Source organism: Protopterus annectens, chromosome 5.part1 (assembly GCF_019279795.1).
Source record: "Protopterus annectens isolate FY-2018-M chromosome 5.part1, PAN1.0, whole genome shotgun sequence".
In the NCBI taxonomy this organism is placed as follows: Eukaryota; Metazoa; Chordata; order Ceratodontiformes; family Protopteridae; genus Protopterus; species Protopterus annectens.
Genome location: NC_056736.1, coordinates 31,085,678 through 31,111,637, shown reverse-complemented (window position 1 = coordinate 31,111,637; position 25,960 = coordinate 31,085,678).

Genomic DNA, 25,960 nt, shown 5'->3' with positions numbered 1-25,960 from the left:
GGTTAATAGGATATGAGTTTGCCAGTAGAAGGGAAGTTGTATTGTAAGAAGGATTGCAAGGGAACAACAATTACTGGACTTCAGGATTGTTCAGCTTAATGGGAGAAACTTCCATGAGCATATTCTCACAGCACAGTTTAAAATTTGAAAAGTGAATCTGTGGCTAGGCCTTGCAAGGAAGCTTATCAATGAGATGTAATCAAGATCCCCCATACATCCTCCTTCAGCTAACATCAGGGCATCGTATGGTTTATTCAACACAGGAACAGGAAGAAAGAACATAGGTATTATAAGACTGGTAAATGTAACACAGTTGTACCAAAAGGGTAAAGTGTTTCTATATTATAGTGAGATCTGTATAAAATAACAATGAAAGGTTTTCTTGCCAAGGGTAGATAAGTGGTTAGTCAACAGTCTCGCACCATATCTTGGCTCAGTCTGATATATATTTTTGGGGGGTTAGAGGGGGTTGTTAAGTAGCATAAGTACTGTGTCTATACTTGACTGGTTGGCCTTATAGTGGAAACTGCTATATGTTAAACCGACTACAATCATGAACTCAGTGTCTATAAATATAAGAGGGCCAATCTCCCCTCCTATATATTCTGCTAATAAAACATAGCTGAAACTGCATAGGTCTGAAATTTTATGTTTTCAGAGGTATAAGATTTTAATAGGTTGAGCTCATACCTTTAGTCGTTTCATAGACTATAACTATTATAGGTTCATAGGTTCATAGGTTCATACTAGGCTATCTGCCCTAGGGCATTTATAAGCCTAGCCAGAGTGTGTGTGGCTTTCACCACCCCTTAGGATGAGAATACTACGCCCATTTAGGGTTTTAGTTTACTGTGCCTCTGTCTAGTAGTGACACAGAGATGACCCCCGGGGTAAACCTACGATCTCCCATCCACTCGTCAAGATTTCTCTTAAATAGAGTTAGTGAGGGGCTCTGCCTAACATGGATTGGGATTCTGTTCCAGAGTGTAGGGAGCCTCTGGGTTATGAATCTGTCCCTCCAGCACGTCCTATTTATTTCTGTGTTGAGGTTTAAGTCTCTTGCTCTCGTGGCTCTGATGGATTTGGATTTTCTGAGGTGGAGCATGTCCATTAATTCAGGATTGGACATGGCCTTGTACATCAGGCACAGATCACCTCTGAGTAGGTGGTATGTGACTGAATAGAGCTGCAGTTTCTTCAGTCGGGCAGCATATGACATATGTTTAAGACCCTTTATCCTCTTGGTGAGGAACTTTTGGGGTCTTTCCAACTGCTGCAGGTGTCAGGTAAGATACATCCCAAATGGGGCATTGTACTCAATCATTGGCCTGATAAGAGAAGAGTACAGGGGCACAATGACCTCTCTTGATCTAGATGTGAAACCCTTCATGATAAGGTGGGCAATATAGAAGGTCTTCCTAACCACTTTGGCAATGTGAGTGTCAAATGAGAGGTTACTGTCAACCTTGGTCCCTAGGTCCCTGATTACCTCTTCCGTACTCAATGGATTACCACCTATGTGGTAATTTGTGGGTACCTTGTTTTTCCCAAAGGGTATGACTATACATTTTTTGGCATTCAGCTTAAGGCCATGGCTCTGGCACCAATTATCCGTTTCTATGAGGCCTCTCTGAAGGATGCTTGTGTCCGCTGGAGTATCAATTATGGTGCCCAGTTTGCAGTCATCTGCAAACTTTGTCAGCCACAATCCTCCTATGTTTGCCTGTACCTCGGAAAAATAAATGCCGAACAAGAGGGGTCCCAAGACTGAGCCCTGTGGGACACCGCTTGTGATCGGCTTAGAGTCTGACATAGCTCCAGCAACTCTGACCCTGTGGGTTCTGTCCTTGAGCCAGTTTGCAACCCATCTTGTGACATATGGGTTTACATTTAAGCTGGTGAGTTTGTCTATGATACCTGAGTGGGGTATTGTGTCGAAGGCTTTTGCAAGGTCAAGATAGGCTGGGTGAACTGCCTTACCCTCATCAATGGCCTTAGTGACTGTTTCAAAAAAGTCGACCAAGTTCATAAGCAGGATCTGCCCTTGACAAAGCCAAATTGGGTAGGATCCAATGTCTGTAGGTCCCCAATGTCTTTGTTTATGAGTTCCATAATGATCCTCTCCATAGCTTTGCAGACCAGGCTCGTCAAGCTTATGGGGCGGTAATTCCCAGGGTCCGTAGAAGCACCGCCTTTGTGAAGTGGGACCACTGTTGCTGTACACCACTCTTTGGGTACGTATCCTGTAGTAAGGCTAAGATTAAACAGCAGCCTTATGTGTGGATTTAGTTCCTCTTGGAGTTCATGTAGCACACAGCCCGGGACACCGTCCGGTCCCATTGATGCTGTGTTTTTAGCTTTAGAGAGGGCAGCTCTTACCTGGGCATCTGAGATGTTAGGGAGGCTACACTCTGCTGGGATAGATATTTCTCCTTTTGGGGGGGGGGGGGGAATTTGCACTGAACCTATCTGCCAGAATGTTGGCAATGTCAGTGGGTTCAGTGTATTTTGTGTCATTTTGGACTAACTCTGAGCATATCTGGGAGTTTCCACCCAGGTTTCTAACATAGCTAAAGAAGGCCTTGTGATTGTCTTTTGTGTCTTTTGTGATTTTTCTCTCAAAGTTGGCCTTGGATGATTTTATGAGTGATCGTAGTTTTTTGCTAGTACTGATCAGAGATACCTTCCCTTTTAGGGATTTTGCTCTGTCATGTAGTAGCTTCCTCCTCCTGTTGTAAAGTTTGTATATGGCTGGGGTCCACCAGACCGGGTGCCTGCCTTTGGGGGAATGGGTCTTGGTTTTATTTGGGATTGCATGATCCATGCATTCTTGAAGGTGCCCGTAGAAGGCATTTGTAAAGGATTCAGCAGTGTGGGTTGTGGTTTCCACTGGCCCAGGGGCCTTGAAGGATACCACTTCAGTCTTAAGAAGTGTGAAGTTGGCTTTTGAGAAGTTCTTCACTGTGGTCTTTTGTGCAGGGGGTGGGGGCGGGATGTGGATTTCCAGTGAGATTAATTTATGGTCTGATCTCACCAATGAGGGATATACTTCAGGTGTGTGGAGCATTTTGTCCCCATGTTTGTGATGATCAGGTCTAGTATATTATCTCCTCTTGTGGGAATGGTGACTAGTTGTTCCATTGCATTTGAGTTTATGAATTCTAGGAACCTTTGGGATAGGGTGTTGGGGCTTGAGTAATGTTCCCAGTCTATGTTTGGGTAGTTGAAGTCTCCCAATATGATGGTATTTGGAGAGACATTCATACTTTCCAGTGTCTTCAGGAAGGCTGTGTGGGGTTCCTGAGTTTGAGAGGGTGGTCTGTAGCCTGCTATAAACTGTAAGGCAGTTTTGCCTATGGCTAGTTACACCTTGATGTTCTCTGATGCTTCGTGCATTGCCACTAACCTGGAGGTGTGGGTATCTTTGATGAATATGGATACTCCCCCTCCTTTTGTGGTTCGGCCCAAGTTTTGGGGCTGGAAAGCATGATATGAGGTAAAACCTGATAGTGCTGGGGTGCTCTCAAGAGCCTTGAACCAGGTTTCAGTCACTGCACAGACATCAATGTTCTCCATACTAAGGAGGGCTTCGAGAGCATGCATCTTGAGGTTTAGACTTCTGGCATTGAGCAGCATTACCCTTAGTTTTTTTCCACTTGTGTTTTCTAGGGAGGTAGGTTTGTCATTTGAGCCTTGCCTAAAAAAGGCACTATAGGGGTGGCAAGAGCCTTGGCCAATATCCGGAAGCCCAGGGGTGACAGGTGCAAGCCATCCCTTGCGAAGCAGCAGGGCTTGTCAAGCATGTCATCCCAAGCAGACAGACATTGGTTCCCCTTAGAATGACACCAGTAATAAAGCCAATTGTTAAAACTGATAATTTTGTCTTTGTACTGTGGCATCATTCTTGGTGAGAGTAAGATGCTGCTCAGGGTCAGGGTCATACCGGCCTGGACTACATAATCAGAGACCTCCTCTATGTCTCTTTTCATGTAGTCCAGGGAGGTACGTCTCAGGTCGTTCACACCGGCATGTCCAATGACTGAGTCATATTTGTACTTGATGTGGAGTGACCTGAGTGCTTGTGTTATGTGGTGGATTCTAGCTCCCGACAGGCAGCTTACTGTGACCTTTTCCTTGTTCAGTCTGGTGAGCGGGACGTCAGTGTGTCTGACTATGGAGTCACCTATTACAAGTGTGTCTGGCATGTTGTTTGGCCTTAAGGGCTGTGACTGTTTAGCACACTGACTTTGTGAACTATGTGTTGCATGTGCTATGTCTTGAGGTGGCGGTTGCTTGGGTGTCTGCTTTGGAGGCCTCTGTTGTTTTGGTAGATTTTAATCAGCGCCCGAGTATGTTTTTGTGTGTTTATGTGTTTGGTTTGCAGTTGTGATAGTTCTATGTGAGACTGGGTTTGTGGTGTGCGTGGTTACCTTCTCCTCCTGACTGGTCTTGCCAGTACTGAGTTGAGAGAGCTCAGCCTCCAGTTTGGCTATATAGTTGCATCTCTCGCATATATTTGTATTTGTTGGGAGGAGGAGAGGGTTGTCTGTGTACATGAGGCAATTGTAACATTGCCTCAAGATTCCCACATTCACCAGTGAACAGGAGTGGATTCTTCAACTGACCCTCCGACATGCTAGAATAGTGAAAAAGATTGCTGTGTAACTGAGTCAGAAAGGACCTATAGGGAAATGGGTACTCAAGGGAATTTAGGTGAATGAAGTACTTTCTTTTGTTTAAGAGTGCTTTACCTGTATAAAAAATGCTTTAGGAGCAAGTGCTGAGCTTTTCAGATAGAGAATAGGCTGTTTAGATTGCAAGTAGAGCAGTTCTAAGGGAAAAATTGAAGAGCAGACTTTACGGAGTCAGAAATAGTTTAAACTTGATTAACCGGCGCTGCCCGATGCTGTACATTTACGTAACAAATTTAAAGTTGAAACAGCTATAATGGTTAGGAAGTCCTTAGGTGGGAAATCATAACAGAAGGAGAAAGCATGTGAGAGTGGAGCAATTCTGGTAAATTTTATTCCTCTTGATGACATCCTGTTAATATCCAGTATTGCCTAATGGATAATTGATTCTACAGTCTTCTTCAGAGAGATCATTCCTTGACTAGTGAACTTGTTTGAAATGCTAAATAACTGCTGCTCCAGTGGGCTAGAGGGATAATGGTCTGATTACAGTCCAGCCAACAGGGTTTGATTAGGGGCTGGGGGGATTAATAGGGTGGCAGAGAGAAGGAAGTGTGTACGTATCAGGGGGGAGTTGGAGGGCAGCTACATGGGTAACCTATGCAATGACCCTTGCTGGAGACTGGAGAGACACATTGAGGGTGGGTAGTCCATGGAGAAGATAAAAGGGTGATAGGCATGGTTGTCATGGAGTTGGGTTAATATGCCACATGCCCCCATTACATGCATGTCCCTTGGATGCATGCATGACACTACACTGGGAGGGATGAGTAATGGGTACTCTTAAGTCAACATACCCCTAGATGACGGTGATGGCCAAAACATCTAGGACACTCTTAGGATCCACAACTGACACAAGTTACATTGGAGCAACTCCAGTGGAAAAAGAGAAGCTAGTAGATCCAATGTGGATGTGAGGCAATGGGTAGAAAGACTATAGGATGAAGCAGGGAGCAAAATGTGCTCTAAGAAATTCTAAATTACTAATAGCTGGTGACTTCCACTTCCATTTAGACTGCTACAGATTGCATAGGCACATTTATTATGGGATTCCAGGATCATCACTCCTTAATAGGTACATGGAGTGATTTCACTGAGAAGATGATTAACTTTTATACTAGCCTGGAAAACACCAAGGTCACCTGAACAGATCATTGGTTAATCTGTAAAGATGGGATAGCATATGTAAAAAAAAAAATGCAGATATGATTTTGTCTACTTTAACTGATTGCAGAGTTGTGACATATCAGTTTAGCTTAACTGATAATTCAATCCGACTACCCATGGAGAATGGACCTGGTTGGAACAACCTTGCAGATGAAGTCAAAATAGACATCAACTGCTATAGTCTCCTTAACCTTATTGGAAGCTTTTCTCTTCCTATATGGTGATAGTCCATAAAACTTTTGATTGAAAGGTTATATGCCTAAGTTAAACCTAGATATCTACAAAAGCCTAATCCCCACACATAACTCACATAGAAAATAAAGTTACAGAGCCACATTGGCTATACAAGAGAGCAATGCTTAGAAGTAAGATCCTGTTGCAGCACTACAAAACACTGCACAAGCAGCTAAGCATGGAGGAATTACATGTATTCCTCCTCTGACTATTTACTATTGGGCATAAAGTGATAGAACAGTTAAGGCCGTAGCATGCAACTCGATATAATGACTCAGAACCAGCTTCATTTCAATTATACACACCAAATCTAAATCTATCATGCACATGAATGCATTGATGAAATATGTAAAGAAAGTGTCTAATTCTACAAAAACCTCTATAATGATTTACGATATTACTGAATGATTCCTCGAAGAATATAAACACCTTTCAGCAATAATAACTAACAGGAATCACACAGGCAGAGGTTCTGCAGCCCTAAATAGTAAATCAAATAGAAGCTGAACATTGAGCTTTAAAAGGCTTTTGCTCCATGTTTGTTGAACCCAAAGATGTATCTGCATAGATAATAAAGTGATAAGAGTAATGCAAACCCTTCCTTACAGATGATCATTAACACAGGTCTGCCTAAACCTGGTAATAATCTCTCTACTGTGCGTTATCCATTTTAAGTGGAGATGCTAAAGACATGCCTACATAAACGAAAACAGTTTGAAACCTTTATTGCCCAATATTGTCCTTCGCTTTCAGGCAGAATTTGTACAGAGTGCAAGCAAAACTCTTATTTAATGAAATACAGTGAAGCACTTTTCGTTTGTAAAATAACAAACTTCATCAGACTAAAAGAGTATTAAAATACAACTGAACTTCCAAAATAGCATTTTATAAGCCCGCCCTACACTAGAAGACAAGATGATCAATTTCAACAATTGGCTTAAGTTTTAGTGTCATTCAAAGGGGATCCAATGCCTGTCAGCCTGGGATGACATGCTCGACAAGCCACGATGCTTCGCTAGGGACAGCTTGCACCTATCACCCCTGGGCTTTCGGATATTGGCAAAGGCTCTTGCTACCCCTATAGTGCCTTTTTTAGGCAAGGCTCAAAAGACAAACCCACCTCCATAGGTATCACAAGGGATAAGAAACTAAGAGTAATGCTACTCAACGCCAGAAGTCTAAACCTCAAGATGCATGCACTCGAAACTCTCCTTAGAATGGAGAACATCGATATCTGTGCAGTAACAGAAACCTGGTTCAAGGTTCCTGAGAGCACCCCAGCACTACCAGGTTATACCTTATACCATGCTTTTCGGCCCCAAAACTTGGACCAAACCACAAAAGGAGGGGGAGTATCAATATTCGTCAAAGATACCCACACCTCCAGGTTGGTGGCACAGCACAAAGCATCAGAGACTATCCATGTGCAACTAACAGTGGGTAAAACTGCCTTCCAGTTTATAGCCTGCTACAGACCACCCTCCCAAACCCAGGAACTCCACTCGGCCTTCTTGAGAACACTGGAAAATATGAAGGTCTCTCCAAACACCATTATATTGGGCGACTTCAACTACCCAAACATAGACTGGGAGCATTACTCTAGCTCCAACACCCTAACCCAAAGGTTCCTAGAATTTATAAACTCAAATGCTATGGAACAACTTGTTACCACTCCCACAAGAGGGGAAAATATACTGGACCTGATCATCACCAACATGGGGACTCTATGCTCCAGACCAGAAGTGTATCCCTCACTGGTAAGATCAGACCATAAACTAATCTCACTGGATATTCACATCCCGACCCCACCCCCTGCCCAGAAAACCACAGTGAAAAACTTCTCTAAAGCAAATTTCACACTCCTCAAAACCAAGGTGGAATCCTTCAAAGCCCCTGGGTCTGTGGAAAATACGACCCAGACCGCAGAATCCTTTATAAACGCATTCTATGAACACCTTCAGGAATGCATAGATCATGCAATCCCAAACAAACCAAGATCCAATCCTCCAAAGGCAGACGTCCTGTTTGGTGGACCTCAGCTATAAACAAACTATACAATAGAAGGAGGAAGCTACTACATGATAGAGCAAAATCCCAAAAAGGGAAGGCATCTCTGATCAGTATTAGCAAAAAACTATGGGCACTCATAAAATCGTCTAAGGCCAGCTTTGTGAGAAAAATTGCACAGGACACTAAGGATAATCACAAGGCTTTCTTTAGTTATGTTAGGAACCTGGGTGGGAATTCCCAGATATGCTCAGAATTAGTCCAAAATGACAAAAAATACACCGAACCTACAGACATTGCCAACATCCTAGCTGACAGGTTCAGCGCAACCCCCCCCTCCCCACCAAAAGGGCAAATATCTATCCCAGCAGAGTGCTGCCCCCTGACATCTCAGATGCTCAGGTAAGAGACGCCCTCTCCAAAGCAAAAAACACAGCATCAATGGGACCAGACGGTGTCCCAGGCTGCATCCTACATGAACTCCAAGAAGAGCTAAACCCAAACATAAAACTATTGTTCAATCTCAGCCTTACTACAGGATATGTATCTAAAGAGTGGCGTACAGCAACGGTGGTCCCTCTCCACAAAGGCGGTGCCTCAACGGATCCTGGAAACTATCGCCCAATAAGCATGACTAGCTTGGTCTGCAAAGCTATGGAAAGGATCATCATGGACATTATAAATAAAGATATTGGGGACCTACAGACACTGGATCCTACCCAGTTCAGCTTTGTTAAGGGCAGATCCTGCCTCTTAAACATGGTCGATTTCTTTGAAACAGTCACCAAGGCCATTGACGAGGGGAAGGTGGTCTGCATCCTACCTGGACCTTGCAAAAGCCTTCGATACAATACCCCACTCAGGCATTATAGATAAGTTCACCAGCTTAAATATAAACCCCTATGTCACTAGATGGGTTGCAAACTGGCTCAATGACAGAACCCACATGGTTAGAATTGCTGTAGCCATGTCAGACACCAAACCAGTTATAAGTGGCGTCCCACAAGGCTCAGTCCTGGGACCTCTCTTGTTCGGTATATATTTCTCAGAGGTACAGGCCAACATGGAAGGACTGTGGCTGAACAAGTTCGCAGATGACTGCAAACTGGGCGCCATAATCGACTCTCCAGCCGACACAAGCATCCTCCAAAAGGGCCTCATAGAAACAGACAATTGGTGCCAGAGCCATGGCCTCAAGCTAAACGCCAAAAAGTGTATAGTCATCCCCTTTGTCAAAAACAAAGTGCCCACAAATTACCATATAAGTGGTAATCCATTAAGTACGGAAGAAGTAATTAGGGACATGGGGACCCAAGTTGATAGCTATCTCTCATTTGACAACCACGTGGCCAAAGTGGTTAGAAAAACATTTTATATAGCCCACCTAATCATGAAGGGATTCACATCTAGATCAGGGGATGCCATCGTGCGGAGGTCATCGTGCCTCTTTACTCATCCCTCATAAGGCCCATAATTGAGTACAATGCCCCTTTTGGGATGTACCTTACCAGACACTGGCAGCAACTAGAAAGACCCCAAAAGTACCTCACTAAGAGGATCAAAGGGCTCAAACAAATGCCATATGCTGCCTGGTTAAAGAAACTCCAGCTCTACTCAGTGGCATACCACCTGCTCAGAGGCGATCTGTGCCTGACTTATAAAGCCATGTCCAACCCGGAATTAACGGACATGCTGCACCTCAGAAAATCCAAATCCCATCGAGCTACGCGCTCAAGAGACTTGAACCTCAGCACTGAAATAAATAGGACATGCTGGAGGGACAAATTCATAACCCAGAGGCTCCCTTCACTCTGGAATAAAATCCCAGTCCAGGTTAGGCAGAGTCCCTCATTGACTCTCTTCAAGAGGAATCTTGATGAGTGGATAGGGGATCGTAGGTTTATCCCGGGTATCACTTCTGTGTCACTGTTAGGCAGAGGCACAGTATACTAACCTCAAAAAAGGGCATAGCAAAATTAATTTAAAATGGGTGGCGAAAGCCAAACACACTCTGGCTAGGCTTATAAATGCCCTCGGGCAGATAGCCTAGTATGAACCTATGAACTAGAAAGGAAATGATGTCATGAACAAAATTTTAAACTTTAAAAATATAAATCGCATATATATATATATATATATATATATATATATATATATATATATATATATATATATATATATATATATGTAAATATACTTATTAAATCTACCCTAACACAGGTCAGCAATAATTAAAACCAGCTTACAAATTATCTCACCTAAGTAATGCTTTTAGTCTGAGTATACTATTGATGGCACAGTAGTCATTCAAACCTGGCCTTACATAAGAATGTAGTTTTAGTTGCCAGACTAATTCTACTCTTTCTAAATGTAGCATTAGCAGTGGGCATTGAAGTGAACAATGCTAACAATGTTAAAAATAAATTGAATGAGCTTGACAAAAAAACTTTGTAAGTTAAAAAAATTACAGGTAGAGAATTGCTATCTAAAAGACTGTATTGCAAATCAAATTGTACCTAAAGGCCTAAGAACATGGCGTTATCCAGCAGGACTAATTGATAAATCATCTTTGCATAATGAACTTATTGCCATGTTTGACAGGCACGGCCTAAAATTGCTTGAGCTTTTGATAAAATTTAATTGAAAAGATATTGAAATTCTTATAACTGAATGTAATGAGCTTGAGTTACAATTGCAAGATGATGTTGAATATGATAGATATAAATATGAACACCAACGAATATATTCAAGCATAGAAAATATTATTGCTGATTTAAAGTGTAAGAAAAATTCTAAGTTAGTTAGGGACAAGCAGCAATACAGTAAAGATCAAGCATATCCAAAGCCACCATGAGTGGGCAATTTTAATTCAGCTCAAGGCAGGCAGTATGCCCAAAATAACACTAACAAAAGTAGCATCAACAATAATGAGCAGACTGAACAGCAGGCTATTAATGAGAATAGTAGTTATGATTATGAGCAGGAATTTCCACCATTAAGGAGATCTGAGAGAATTAGGAATCATAACAATAATAATAATATGGATAATAGCAACAATTTTCATCCAGGTTCCAGGCAGGATTTTTACACGCCATCCAGGAGGAATGGGGGGGGGGTCAAGACAATGGTTCAAGAGGACGAATTATTGATTAATTTAAGTAATGTTGATACTAGTCACAGTAGTCATGGTGGTGCACATGTTCCTTCTATTATTACAAATACAGAGGGAGATTTTAAGGTTTACAATTTCTCTGAAACAATTATTGCTGAAGAAATTGTTAATTTATTAAGTAAGGGACTTAAGTTTGTTCCAGCTACTAGTGCCAATTTGGCCTCAGTGCTCATTGATCTAAAACTTTTCTTAAGAAAGTTAAATTTTAAAATCATGTTCGGGGAAGGACATGGTCAAGATAATGCAGAATTCAATATCAGCAGTACCTTCAACCCACCTCTGCATCCGGCTTTGGTATTTCTTGAGAAAATATGTGAGTTGAATATTAGACACTTACTAACTCAGAAAAATAGTACTTTCCAGGATAATTTAAATATGAAGGAAAGGGATTTACTTACTTATTTATTGCAAGAGAAGATCAGGATCATGAAGCCGGATAGGGGTGGGGGGTGGGCTTGTACACATGGACATCCACGATTATGACAAAAGGATATATGAAATACTTAGCACTGACACGTATGAAGAAGTTACTAGAAATGAGTTGAATATGGCCTATAGGAGAATCTCTATTGCTCTGAATGATATGTTTTTGGAAAATAGAATTACTATTGACATTTATAATTATTTGAACATTATTTCACCCAGTATTCCGACTATATTTGGTACTCCAAAAATACATAAGGATGTAACCAATCCACCTTTACGACCTATAATTGATGGTCACAACTCTATTACATACTCTTGTGCCAAATTTCTTGATAGTAGATTAAAGAAGTTTTTGGATGGGCAAGTACAGATATGCAAGGATTCTTAGCACTTTCTAAGATTGATGAATGGTACTGAATATTCTGATTAGGTTTTGTTCTTCACAGTGGATGTAAAGGATATGTTTACTGTCATACCCCAACAGGAGGTTATTCAGATTATAGAGCAGTTTCTATTTAAACAAGCCGTGCTACAACCAGAAATCAATTTATATGTTGATCTGTTTGACACTGTACTTTCCAATAACTTCTTAATATTTAATAACAGCTACTATCTTCAAAAGGTAGGAGTTGCAGTGGGGTCACCATGTGGGACCATTTTCACCAATTTAGTTATGGCAGGGTAGGAAAAAAATATGTCCTGGAAGGCAATTATGCTGATAACATCATGTTGTATCTCTGTTATTTAGACAATATATTTAGCCTATGGAAAGGTGACCAAAAATCTGTGGAACATTTTTTAGGATATATTAATAAAACGACACAGTATTTAAAATTCACACATGCCATAGATGATCAAGAAATAAACTATCTGGATGTTAATCTTAGTAAAGATAAAATTAATCAAAGATTTATTGCAAAAATAGAAAGGAAACCAACTTACTCTAACTCTTTCCTGCATTTTACAAGCTCCCATCCTTTATCGAATAAGAAAGCAGTAGTAAAAGGAAAATTTGTCTGTGCTGCTAAAATGGTTAGTTTGGAAGCAGATTTTATTTTTGAGTGCAGGCATCTCACAGAAATGCTTATAAGTAGGGGGTATCCTGTTAGTTTATTGCATGAAGTGTATACTGAGGTTAGCCATAAAAGGAATAATGGACATTTTTCACCAATCCTAAATCAACATTTGAACTAGGTATATATATATATATATATATATATATATATATATATATATATATATATATATATATATATATATATATATATATATATATATATATATATATATACAAAAGGAAGATAATCATATAGATTATAATGCAACCTTCATTACAACATTTAACGTTCAGTTTTATGAGATAAAAACAATAATTTTAAAGAATTGGCATTTAATAGATTTTGAAGCACCTGCTATTAATACATTTAAGGATGGTGTCAAAATGATAGCCAGGAGAGGAAAGAATATAAAAAATATTCTTGAAATGTGTAAAATAACAAAAAAACACCAAGTAAAAGGCATGAAAAAATGTGGAATGTGTAATTTATGCAAGCATCTGTATGAGGGTAAATATGTTCAAATGAATGGTCAGAAATATAATATATATGACAAACTAAATTGTAATTCGAAAGGGCTGGTTTATGTGGCAATGTGTAAGCACTGTCCAGCTTATTATATAAGGAAGACTACTAGAACCCTAAAAGAAAGAGTATATGAGCACCTATATGCCATTAAAAAGATGAACTTAACAAATGCACTTGCAAAGCACATAGAGGAGTATGGTGAACATCGATTTGAATGTTGTGGTATCCAACAGACCAATGAGCATCTTGGGGGGGCATGGATGCTACATTTAAAAAGAGCAGAATTAATCTGGTAGCTAAAACTACATTCTTATGTATGGCCGGGTTTGAATGACTAATGTGCAATCAATAGTATACTCAGACTAAAAGCATTAGACAAAATCAGGATTCATTGTAATGAAAGTTTACATTACCTAACATGTGCATATTTGACTTGCTTTGGATTTAACCTCACAAGAATTTCTCTACTTGCTATCTCTAAAATATTGGAATTACACTGCATAAGACATAGGTCTTCCGTAACTAATACGCTACAATACCTGTAGTATAACCTATGTTTTTTTCCATCTTTCTTAAACAGCCCCCTATACACTGACCGCGTGGCTCCTACACATCCGGTGGAGGCGCAGACGGACGTCTTGAATGCACAAGCAAACTAAACGGACTTCTTTCTTAGTCAACTAATTCCCCAAGAAATTAGGGTAAAAATACCCTCATTACATCTATGTAATTATTGTTAAGCGTCTCGCATGCAGGGACAAAACAGTACCTCTCCCATTTATTCTGGCAGCCCTTGTCCAACTATAATAGTGGAAATACAATCTACTACTATTTAATGACATATAGCTTGTGCTTTACTTAGTAGTGGATACAAAACCTAACCTAATTCCCACTAAAGTGCTCAAAATCAAACAATGATTACAGTGAATTAGCTGTTACACTTTAGCAAGTGTTGTACCTACCGGCAGCTGACTTTAGGACCCTGTAAACTCCTGTCCGGTATCCTCAGCCGCCCTCGCTACTCGGCGGGCTAGCCCGCCTCCCACCCTGCACCCATATCCCACCCGCCCCCACTATAGCTATATTTATTTTGGCCTTAATCCCACCCCACTTAATCTCTAAACCAATCATAGCCTCCCTCCAGTTAATTTACCTCCTCCCACATTTCCATCTAATCACCAATCAGCTTGTTGGCCCTCACATAATATTAACCATCCTTTCTACATCTGGGGCAAAACAATCAAGTTCATCATCCCACTTATACCTCTTCTTCTAATGGTTACACACATATTATCATGCTATGAAAACCAAACATTGTTGGGTATTCACCTCCCAAATGGTCACACTTGCTCCCACCTAACCCCTTCCTTGAATCTGATCCCACCTTCTAATTGCACCACTACTACATTCTGCCACAAAAGTGTGTATCTCACCCAGCGCTACCCTAAAATTACCACTTCAAAAACAGGCCTGAAGATACTAAGTAAACTACTACGACTCTTTGACCATCTGAAAGCAAGAATTACCAAAGATGGTGATATTCACCCCAACCCAGGCCCATCCTTTGATTCAGACCCAGTTACCACCATCCTAACTCCAAGATCTGATAGTTCCCTCCTCATCCTCCATCTCAACCTAAGAAGCATAAACAACAAAGTACCTAACCTACATGCTATGATAGCCACTCATCTCCCAGACATCTTGTGTCTAACAGAAACATGGCTCAAACCATCTACTAAGGACGAAGAAATTCTTCCACCTGGATACAATATACTCAGGGTTGATAGGGATAAAAAAAGGGGGGGAGGAATAGCCGTAATGTTTAGAAGCACCCTGAATATCATTACTAATCCTATACAACCCCCCAAGGTCTCCAATATGGAACTAACTGCCCTAAAATTTTGCCTAAATAACCAAAAGAGCATCAACCTCATCATAGTCTACATCCCACCTGGGAAAAACTTAGAAACTGTGGAGCAAACCCTAAGCTGGCTCACCTCTAACTACCCTCAAGAAACTATAGTACTAGGATTTCAACCTTGACTGGTCCCAGTCGCCGACCAGATAAACCCCTGCCCCATTAACCTGTATGGCTTCTCCCAAAATATAAAATCTCCCACAAGACTAGGTAACTCTCAACAAAAAGAAAGCACTATTGATTGGATTCTCACCAATAAAGACACTTCTACCTATACCACAGGGACCCTCCCTAATGATCTTAGTGACCACCTTATCACCTTTATCATAAAACATAAGATTACATGTAAAACCTTCCTATATATAAGCTAGTTAGGAACAAGAAAAAATTTGTCCTTGAACAATTTCTAACAGAACTCAAATCCTGTAACTGGTCCATCCTAAAAACACTTCCCATTGATGAGAGTGTTACACACTTTAATGACACATTCCTTAAAATACTGGACTATCATGCACCCTACCGATCAATCAGAGCCAAAATCAGGATTGCACCTTGGCTAACTAATGACACCAAAGCTATAATTAAGCGTAGAGACCAGGCCTGGGCAATCTGCACTCACCAAAGAACCCCTAGACCGTATCAAATTTCAGCAGCTAAGAAACTCAACAAAGGCATATACTACCCGTGATAAAAAGAATTACTTCCATCATCTTCAAGATAAGCACCAAAATAATCCAAAGAAGTTTTGGGCGGTTTCAATAACCTCCTATACACTGGGAAATCTACTACCCCTACCCCTGAAAAACTTATAGGCAAAGATCCTGTAGTTATAGCTAATTCCTTTAACTCCTTCTTCACTGAGACCGTTCAGGCACTAGCCAGTCAGTTACCTACTTCCTCCACCTCCTTAACCAGTCCTACTGGATTGAATCTACCAGCCTTTAGTTTTCAACCAATATCCACCTCCTATATTAGAAATCTACTAAAGAAACTCAAACCATCCACCCTATCGGCTGATCGTCTCCCAGCTGAATACCTACAACTAGCATCCGATGTTATTGCCTATCCCATTTCAATCCTAATAAATAGAACCATCACGGAGGCCACCATCCCTCAATCTGGAAAATATCATATGTCATCCCTCTTCACAAGGGAGGTGCCTCTACGGACACATCTAACTATAGACCAATTGCAATATTGTCGCCTATAGCAAAAATGATGGAAAGGTGTGTCCACAAGCAAATTCTACACTACCTTACCCTTAACAATCTCCTGTCAAAAACTCAACATGGTTTTCGTCCCCATCATAGCACCACTACTGCCCTCCTTTCCTTTGTTGACTCAATAAACAAAAATCGGAACAACAAATTAATTACTTCTGCTCTCTTCCTTGACCTGTCAAAAGCGTTTGACATGGTCAATCATCAACTAATGCTCCACACCCTTGAATCCCTTCACCTCGACAACCTGGCCCTTAGTTGGTTTAATGCTTACCTTTCTGACAGAAAACAAGCAGTCCAGTGGCGAAGCACATTATCTAACCTGTTACCTAATACCATTGGAGTCCCCCAAGGCTCCATACTTGGTCCCCTTCTCTGTATTTATAAATGACCTACACTCAGTCATCTCACAAGCAACCTGCATTCAATATGCAGATGACTCCACCCTGATCTGTTCTGATGTCTCTCTCCATAATCTCCAAAAAGCCACCCAACACTGTTTTGCAGCAGTTGAAAAATGGTTTTAGAAAGGAAACTTATCCTAAATCCCAAAAACTCAGCTACTTCTTATCTTCCCCGTGTCGAACTCCCATAGGGCTTCATCCACCGTATTCTAACAATATAACCTTTCAAGTTCTGTCTACCAATGGCACCATCATCGAGCCTGTTACTAACACCAAACTGCTTGGTGTTACTATAGACCACAAGCTCAAATTTGATGTTCACATTAGTCAAACTATTAAAATGGTGAACAAGAAACTAGGCTCCTTATACAGAATCAAAAACTTTCTTACTCCATATACCAAACTAACTATAGCATGGTCACATCTTCTATCCACCCTACTGTATGCCTCCCCTATCCTATCCTTCCTCAATAAAAATGAGCTCAACAAACTCTCAGTCGCTATAACCACATCGCTAGATTTGTTACTGGCTCACCTTACCGTACTCATCACTGCCTTAACCTAAAGAAACTTGACTGGCTAGAACTACCTAACCTTCTTAAGCTCAACCAACTTGTTGAAGCATTCAAAATAATTATGGAACCTGATAAAACTCCCTCACTGAACAAGCTCCTGACCCCCTACTCCAACCTAAATTGCCTCTGATCTTCTAATAGTGTCCTGGTACTAACAACAAAATCAAATAACTTAGGAGGAGATGCTATCTATGCTAACTCCATCGGAAAGCTCTGGAATTCTCTTCCCAATAACCTAAGACTTTCAACTTGCCTCACGCAGTCTAAAACTAGACTCAAGTTACTACTTAAGACCCAGTGGATATGCCCCTGTGAAAATCCCGATTGATCATAAACTGCCTCATACCTACAATTACTATGTAATTAATCTCCACCTATAATCTCTCTAGCCCCCTTTTGACCCACTTCTCTTTTTCACGGGGGTCCTACTAGCCGCACCCTCCTTAATAACCATAGTCTTTACTTATGCATAACCTTATATCCTTTCCCCCTAGAGTCCTAAGCTCCCACCTTATCACTTACTAACATACCCTAATAACAGGGCCTTTACTGCTCATATATTTGTGAAATTAAATAAAGTGTATTAGCTACTAGTATCTGTAACTTTTTATGCTATGATTGTTCCTCAGGATGTCTATGTATTGTTTGTTGTTGTTTTCTGTTTTTCTACTGTCTTTCTTAAATGTGGGGCTTTTCTCCCCGGGTCTCTGCTGAAAAGGGATATGTATCCAGTCGGACTAACCCGGTAAACAAATGTAAAATAAATAAATAAATAAATAAATTACTTAGATGAGATCATTTGTAAGCTGGTTTTAATTATTGCTGACCTGTGTTAGGGTAGTGATTTAATAAGTATATTTATATATATATATACATATATATATATATATATATATATATATATATAAATATATATATATACATATATATATTTTAATTAATAATAATCAACTAGGATGTCTTTAGATTATTTATTAATGAAGGGATTTAGTTATCGTATTTTATGTATGTGTGTTTTATATATATATATATATATATATATATATATATATATATATATATATATGTGCTTTATATTTTTAAAGTTTAAAATTTTGTTCATGACATCATTTCCTTTCTAGTGTAGGGCGGGCTTAAAAAATGCTATTTAAGAAGTTCAGTTGTGTTTTAACACCAAGAAACACAAAACAAGAAGTAGTGAGGAGAAAGTGTTGTATTCCACAAAATGAACGCTTTAATAATAAATCCGCGTTTTCGTCTGTATAGACTTCATCAGATTAAACACTAATTACATTTCCAGTTAGCACTTTTATATACATTTAAAATTCACAAACCAATCCTTGCTCACTATGATTAACATTTAACAAATCAGGTGTCTCGTAAAATTTCTTCAGCATCTCATTAATATGTTCCCCTTTAAAACTTTAAAACATTTAATTAATATTAATATAAATACTATTAAATTATTAAAATCCATAGATGTTACTTATAATTTATGTTATTTATTTCATCATGACTTAAAGTTAAAAACTCATTGTATTTATTTAAAAATACATTCAAAAAAAGAAAAAAAGAAAACATAAATATAATTGTGAATGGGTGAGATTGTTTTACACACAGTTTAGCACCATCTGCTGGTCATTTTTAAAAAAATGACAGGAAAAGTGTATGTGGTGAATAGACAAGGAAAGTTGCAGCTATATTCTTGCTGCCCTTAATTTTAACAATGGAAGGATGGATATATACTCGTTTAAGCCTGGGGTTCTGTTAGCTTCTAGGGCTACCTGCCACCATAGTTCTTTATAACCTATCGTCTCTTCCCATGGGCCTCCTCGAATGTCCTCTTTTACTTGGTCCAAAACAAAAAAGTAAAATTGATATTCTTTACAAGTCTTGCTATGCCTAAAAAGTGCATTCGTTTCCTTGTTTTTTTTTAACATCATACATGTGTTCGTAGATCCTTTTTCTCAAGGATCTCTCAGTTTTACCAACATAAAACGAATTGCACTTTTTACAAATTACCAAGTAAATCGTGAAGAAGTAAGCCGTTGATTTGAGTTTTTTGGTTTCTGAGGACGGTATGGAGAAGGAGAAAGTAACTCAGTCTGGTAATGAAGATTGTAGCCAGACAAGAAAGCTCATCGGACAGTTAACGGCATTGGTGGACTTGCTCACACCCCTATGCGAGTCTATGGTAGCGCGTACACATCCACAGGAAGTGGAGACAAGTAGCGACGGACTGGGGAAACGACAGCAACAACCTAAAAGAAAGAGGCAATGTTTCGGTAAAGGATTAAACAGGGATGACAGCAGTGAACCGAAAGGTGCAACATTCGACCCAGGAGCTACACCCATTATTTTCCAGGATGTGGAAGACGACTGCTTTGAAGACATTGCAAACGCGGAGGGGGAATTTCAAGATTATTTGCAAAAAGGTACTGTTAACATGGCTAATACCCATGACATGAACAAATGGCTCAAAGAGTCGTATTCTTTTAGACTAAATGAAAATAACAGTAAACGAACTAATTATTCTGAGTCTTATGGCAAATTAATTGACAATATGTTCAGTTTAATGTACAAATACAAGTCGATTACCATTGAGAACGGATATTTAAAAGAATGTTTACAAAGGTGCATAGTGCCTACACGCAGGGCTCGCACCTGGAAATACCCAAATAACGTCCAAATTGGGTCTGTATTTCACAAAGAGTTAATAAAAGTTTTTAATAGGTGTGGATTAGAAATTATAAAATGTATTATAGATGAAAATGACAGGAATTTATTATTACTCAGTGAACAAATCAATGAACTTGATGGCCGCATCAAGGATGATTTAATTTTTCAAATCAAAGAAGAGAAACAAAAGTATTTTAACTTAAAGGGTGAGATTGACAAAAAGTGTAAAGATCTAGTTGAAAGGAAAATGGAAAAACTAAGAAGAGACATAACAGAGTATGAGAAAAATACTTGTTACCCAAACCCAGTTAACAGCGGAGTCCCCACATACCAAAAATACAGTAAACAGAAATGGACAAAGAGAACTAGTACAAGAGATTATGAAACTTACAGGGACAATTTAAACCCTGATTATGACACAGAATTTCCACCACTAGAAAGGCATCACGAGGATCCTATGTTTAATGGTAGAAACCCAGGAAATTTTCACAAGAGAGGGGGGTTAAGAGGAAGGGGGAAATATACTTACTAGAACCCCCAACCGTACGTGACGACCCCAGAAGTGAAATAGTTGTAGAAGGGGTAAAACACAGTTTAGAGGGATTTACTATCTATAATTACAGTAATGTGGAACTAGACAGAGAACATTTCTCCTTACTGAAGAGAGGTTTTAAATTCATCCCATCAGTAAAAGGGAATAGAGTACAATCACTACTTGACATAAAAATGTTCATCAGAAAGATGAACCTAGAGTTATTGTTTAGAAAAGAGGAATATGGTTTGGACAGGAACAATATACAAATTAATGAAGAACAAAGGGTCCTGAAAAATAAATCTACTTTTAACCCTCCCATACATGCACAACTCAGAAACTTTGAAAAAGTAATGGAACAAGGAGTTAAGAAAATCGAGAAAAAGACCAGGTATATAAACAACATGGATAAGAAAGAAAAAATGAAGTTAGAAGAATTAAGACATAACAGGCAAGTTAGAGTAATGAAGCCTGATAAGGGAGGGGGAATAGTTATAATGGACACAATACAATATGAGAGCAAGATGAATGACATTCTTATGAATGAAGCCAAATATAGGATAACATCACGTAACGAAATTAACTTGGCCTACCAAAGGATAGACATGGTCTTGGAGGATTTAGTAACAGAAAAAGTTATTGATGAGAAAATGTTTTCATTTCTTAAAATCAAAAAGAAAATACCAGTTATTTTCGGCATACCTAAAACACATAAGAAATGGGAGGACCCTCCTTTAAGACCGATAGTGTCTTCCGATGGGTCCAAAACAACATCCTTGGCTAAGTTTGTGGACATCAAAACAAAGCACATTTGGTTAAATAAAAAAGCCATTTTAAGGGACTCATGGGATTTCCTAAGAGCAATGGTGCCAGATTTATTTGATAAGGACCTAATTTTAGTAACTGTGGATGTAGTTGACCTATTTGGGTCTATCCCATACGAGGAAGGAATTAGAATGTTTGAAGATGAGGTATATTGTGATAAAAATTTAAGTTTTGAGGATAAAGTAGCCTGTATAAGTTTAATGGACTTAGTTCTAAGAAATAATTTTTTATATCATCATGGAGAGTTTTTTCAACAGATACAAGGAGTAGCAATGGGGGCCATATGTGCCCCTACATATGCTAACCTAGTTCTTGCTAACTGGGAGGAAAAATTTATATTTCCTTCAGTACATATGAAATATTGTAAATTGTACAAAAGGTTCCTGGATGATATAATAATTTTCTGGACAGGCGGGTATGACAACTTAGACATTTTTATTAAATATATAGGAGAAACAACGAACTTCCTGAAGTTTACATATTCAACATCTAATAATAGTATAGCCTTCCTAGATATTGAAATTAAGAAATCTACTGAGGCCTTTGAGACAAAAGTATACAGAAAGGACACATATGTTAACTCGTTCCTCCATTTTGAAAGTATCCCTTTTATTGTAAAAAGAATCTTGTAAAGGGACAATTTATTAGGGGATCCAGGATGACAAGTCTAGACGAAGATTTTAACATTGAATGTGACAAACTGGAAAAGATGTTTACAGACAGAGGATACCCCAAAGAGTTTGTAAAAGAGCTTAGAAAGGAAGTTACCAAGGAAAGAAAAGGAAGATTTAAGCCCATTCTAGGAGAAAGGGAAAGTATAGACAATGATACAGTAAAAGTGAAAAAGGATGGTGATAAATATGAACAATCACTAGTATTGGAACATAATAGTTTAAACAAGAAAGTAAAAGTGTTCTTTTTAAAGGAATGGGAGAAATTTAAATCCCTCACAGATCTAGAAGGGTTAAAAGAATCAAACCCAAAAATCGTGTTCAAAAACCCAATGAACATCAAGAATTTATTGGAAAATGGAAAAGAAAGAAAAATAGGTGACAGGGCAGTTTCAAGTAAGATGGGGACATTCAAATGTGGCAAGTGTAAACAATGTGAACAAGTAATAAATCTTGAGAAGGTATACTTGGAGAGTAGGGAACTGTGGTTGTTTAGCAAAGGGTATTTTAACCAAAGGCCTGATTTACTTGGTAATTTGTAAAAAACTGAGAGATCCTTGAGAAAAGGATCTACGAACACATGTATGATGTTAAAAAAAACAAGGAAACGAATGCACTTTTTAGGCATAGCAAGACTTGTAAAGAATATCAATTTTACTTTTTTGTTTTGGACCAAGTAAAAGAGGACATTCGAGGAGGCCCATGGGAAGAGACGATAGGTTATAAAGAACTATGGTGGCAGGTAGCCCTAGAAGCTAACAGAACCCCAGGCTTAAACGAGTATATATCCATCCTTCCATTGTTAAAATTAAGGGCAGCAAGAATATAGCTGCAACTTTCCTTGTCTATTTACCACATACACTTTTCCTGTCATTTTTAAAAATGACCAGCAGATGGTGCTAACCTGTGTTTAAAACAATCTCACCCATTCATAATTATATTTATGTTTTCTTTTTTTGAATGTATTTTTAAATAAATATAATGAGTTTTTAATTCTAAGTCATGATGAAATTAATAATATAAATTATATGTAACATCTATGGGATTTTAACAACTTAATAGTATTTATATTAATACTAATCAAATGTTTTAAGGTTTTAATGGGGAATATATTAATGAGATGCTGAAGAAATTTTATGAGACACCTGATTTGTTAAATGTTAATCATAGTGAGCAAGGATTGGTTTGTGAATTTTAAATGTATATAAAAGTGCTAACTGGAAATGTAATTAGTGTTTAATCTGATGAAGTCTATACAGACCATGGATTTATTATTAAAGCGTTCATTTTGTGGAATACAACACTTTCTCCTCACTACTTCTTGTTTTGTGTTTCTTGGTATATCGTGAAGAAGTAAGCCGTTGATTTGAGTTTTTTGTGTTTTAACACCATTTTAGTCTGATGAAGTTTGTTATTTTACAAACGGAAAGCGCTTCACTGTATTTCATTAAAAAGAGTTTTGCTTGCACTCTGGCCATTTTTTATGTGATTTCTACAGTTTTTTTTTTCATTTTTAGACTTTGTACAGGGCAGATCTTGCACTGGTCATACGTGTATACTTTGCACATGACTGAAGGCATTGCAAGAAGTACTATAATGAGTCACCAACATTGTTATAAAGTATTGAGAATGCATTTGCTTTTGTGAAATGGAAATATCTGTGGGAGTTAATGTCTCAAAGTGAAGTCCCAGTGAATTTGTAAAAGCATTTCAGTCCATGTACACATCTCCTCAGACAGCAGTCCTGGCTTATGGCTTGGTTTTCCCCACTTCAGCCTAGGCAATGACATGAGACAGCAATGACCAATGTGGCTTTATTCTTCTTAGCTAGTGAATCCATTAAAGGTCCCTCTGTATGGCATATGCACAGCTGTGCTAGTATTTCCTGAATATTGCCCTTTGTTAATGCTGAATCTTTTGAAGGATGTAGGGAAGCTTACAGATATATTACAGATCTTTACAACATGGTCAGTGTATAAACACAACCAGAGTAAAACAGAACTTTGCAATAAACAGAATACCAACAGTCATGCTGGTATTAGAAAAGCCTTTCACCTGTCAGTGGAGGTTTAATATCCTAAAATAATTAGGCATCTTCTTGCATTCTGCCTCATCAACTATGGTAAACACAAATCAGCATAAAACTTCAGAAAAGGTTTTCATATGTGTACACAGAAGGATAAAGCAGCCATTTACCTTAAAGATCATGGTTTATTGGGTTAAAATGTTTGCAGCTTCTGTATTAGGGTACTTTTGCCAAAATATCACCATAGTCTCAGGTAATAAGTGGCTCGAGATAAACAGGTTGCTATCTCATTGTATATGGGATAACTGTCAGCCATAGTTGAAAGTATGCCTGTTAGGATCTCCCACCTCCAGGCTGGGTCTGAGTTTACCTCAGTGGGAACTGTTCATTGTGCCATCACTTTGTTTCAGGTGTTTGCTGGTAATATTTCCCCATCCTTAAAATAGGCCAGTTCAAGTCCTACATTCATAATGCTAGCAACCCTTGGGCTATAGCTTCATATGGAACAGCACTTCTGAAGCACTTAGCACAGTGGTTCTGCATTATTTGCACCTATGAGGCATAGAAAATAGATATACAGATATATACGCCTGCCTGGAGTCTGGGACTCAGCTGTCCCATTATCATGCCCATACCTCATGCCATATGGACAACCAATAAAAAATATATATATTAAAAAAAAGGGTTGTTCTGCTCTGGGTATAAAAATGACTACAGGATATTGCATAGTTAACAAATCATGTTAAAGCCCTTGATATCTTGTTATGCGTCTAGAGAAATGGGTCCTAACAGGAATGATCTTTGGAAACATTTGGTGGTGCACTGTTCACTGTGCATACTAGTGCTGTGAGTTAGTAAGCTGTCCCCTTCTTTTCTCTTATAGAACTTGTAAAAGACAAGGAGCTTAATAGCTTGAAAGCAGCAGATGTTTTCCAGATACTGATATTCACAGATATTGATAAATTCTATGAAAGAGTCTGGACTAAAGGATGAGGTTTTGCAGGAGGTCATAAACCTGAAAGGTCTGGTAAAATGGGGAGTGTGTCTATTTACTATGATAGAGCAGTGGTCACTAAGGGAATTTGATAGAGTGTGAGGGTTGTGGTAATTTTGGGGATGAGACACCAAAATCCAGTCCAGGAGAGACTGTGGCAGGTGTGACTTGCTAATATAGGTAGGGGAAGTGATTAGTTGCTCAAATCCATGTAGGTTGATACAAGAGGTAGTTTGGGGAGTTTGAATTGTAAGCCAATCTATGTTTATGTCCCATAGAATGATGGTTTCATTAAGAATGGTCTGTGAGAGGTGGTGTAGGATGTTCTCCAGTACACTAAGATTATCACCAGGGGAGGTGTAGATTGCTACAACAGTTATGGTGGTAAAGTTGTTAAGTTTAATATTGGTAAGTAGGAGTTCAGCTGTAGAGAAAGTGGGTAGTGGGAGGTTTGAGGTAGTTATTGAAAGGTGGTCACGGAAGTGTATAGCTACCCCTCCTCCTCTTTTCTTTTGTCTATCAAGTCATAGGATGTTATAGCCAGGTGGGGTAATTTCACTATCTTTATTATATGGTTTCAGCCAGGTTTCAGTTAGGGTGACTATGTCGGCTATAGTTAGCTAACCAGACATGGAAGTCCTGTACTTTATTTACTGCACTCCTGAGGTTCATAGAGCAGAAAGACACTTGCTTTTTAAGGGGGTGAGGTTAGTAGATGTTTGTACTAGAGAATTATTATTTATGGTAGATTGGAAGGGTCCTGGGTTAGTTTGAAGTAGCGTTAGTGTTTAAATGGGGAGACATTCTTTTTCTGCTTTAATGTGATTGGGAGGGAG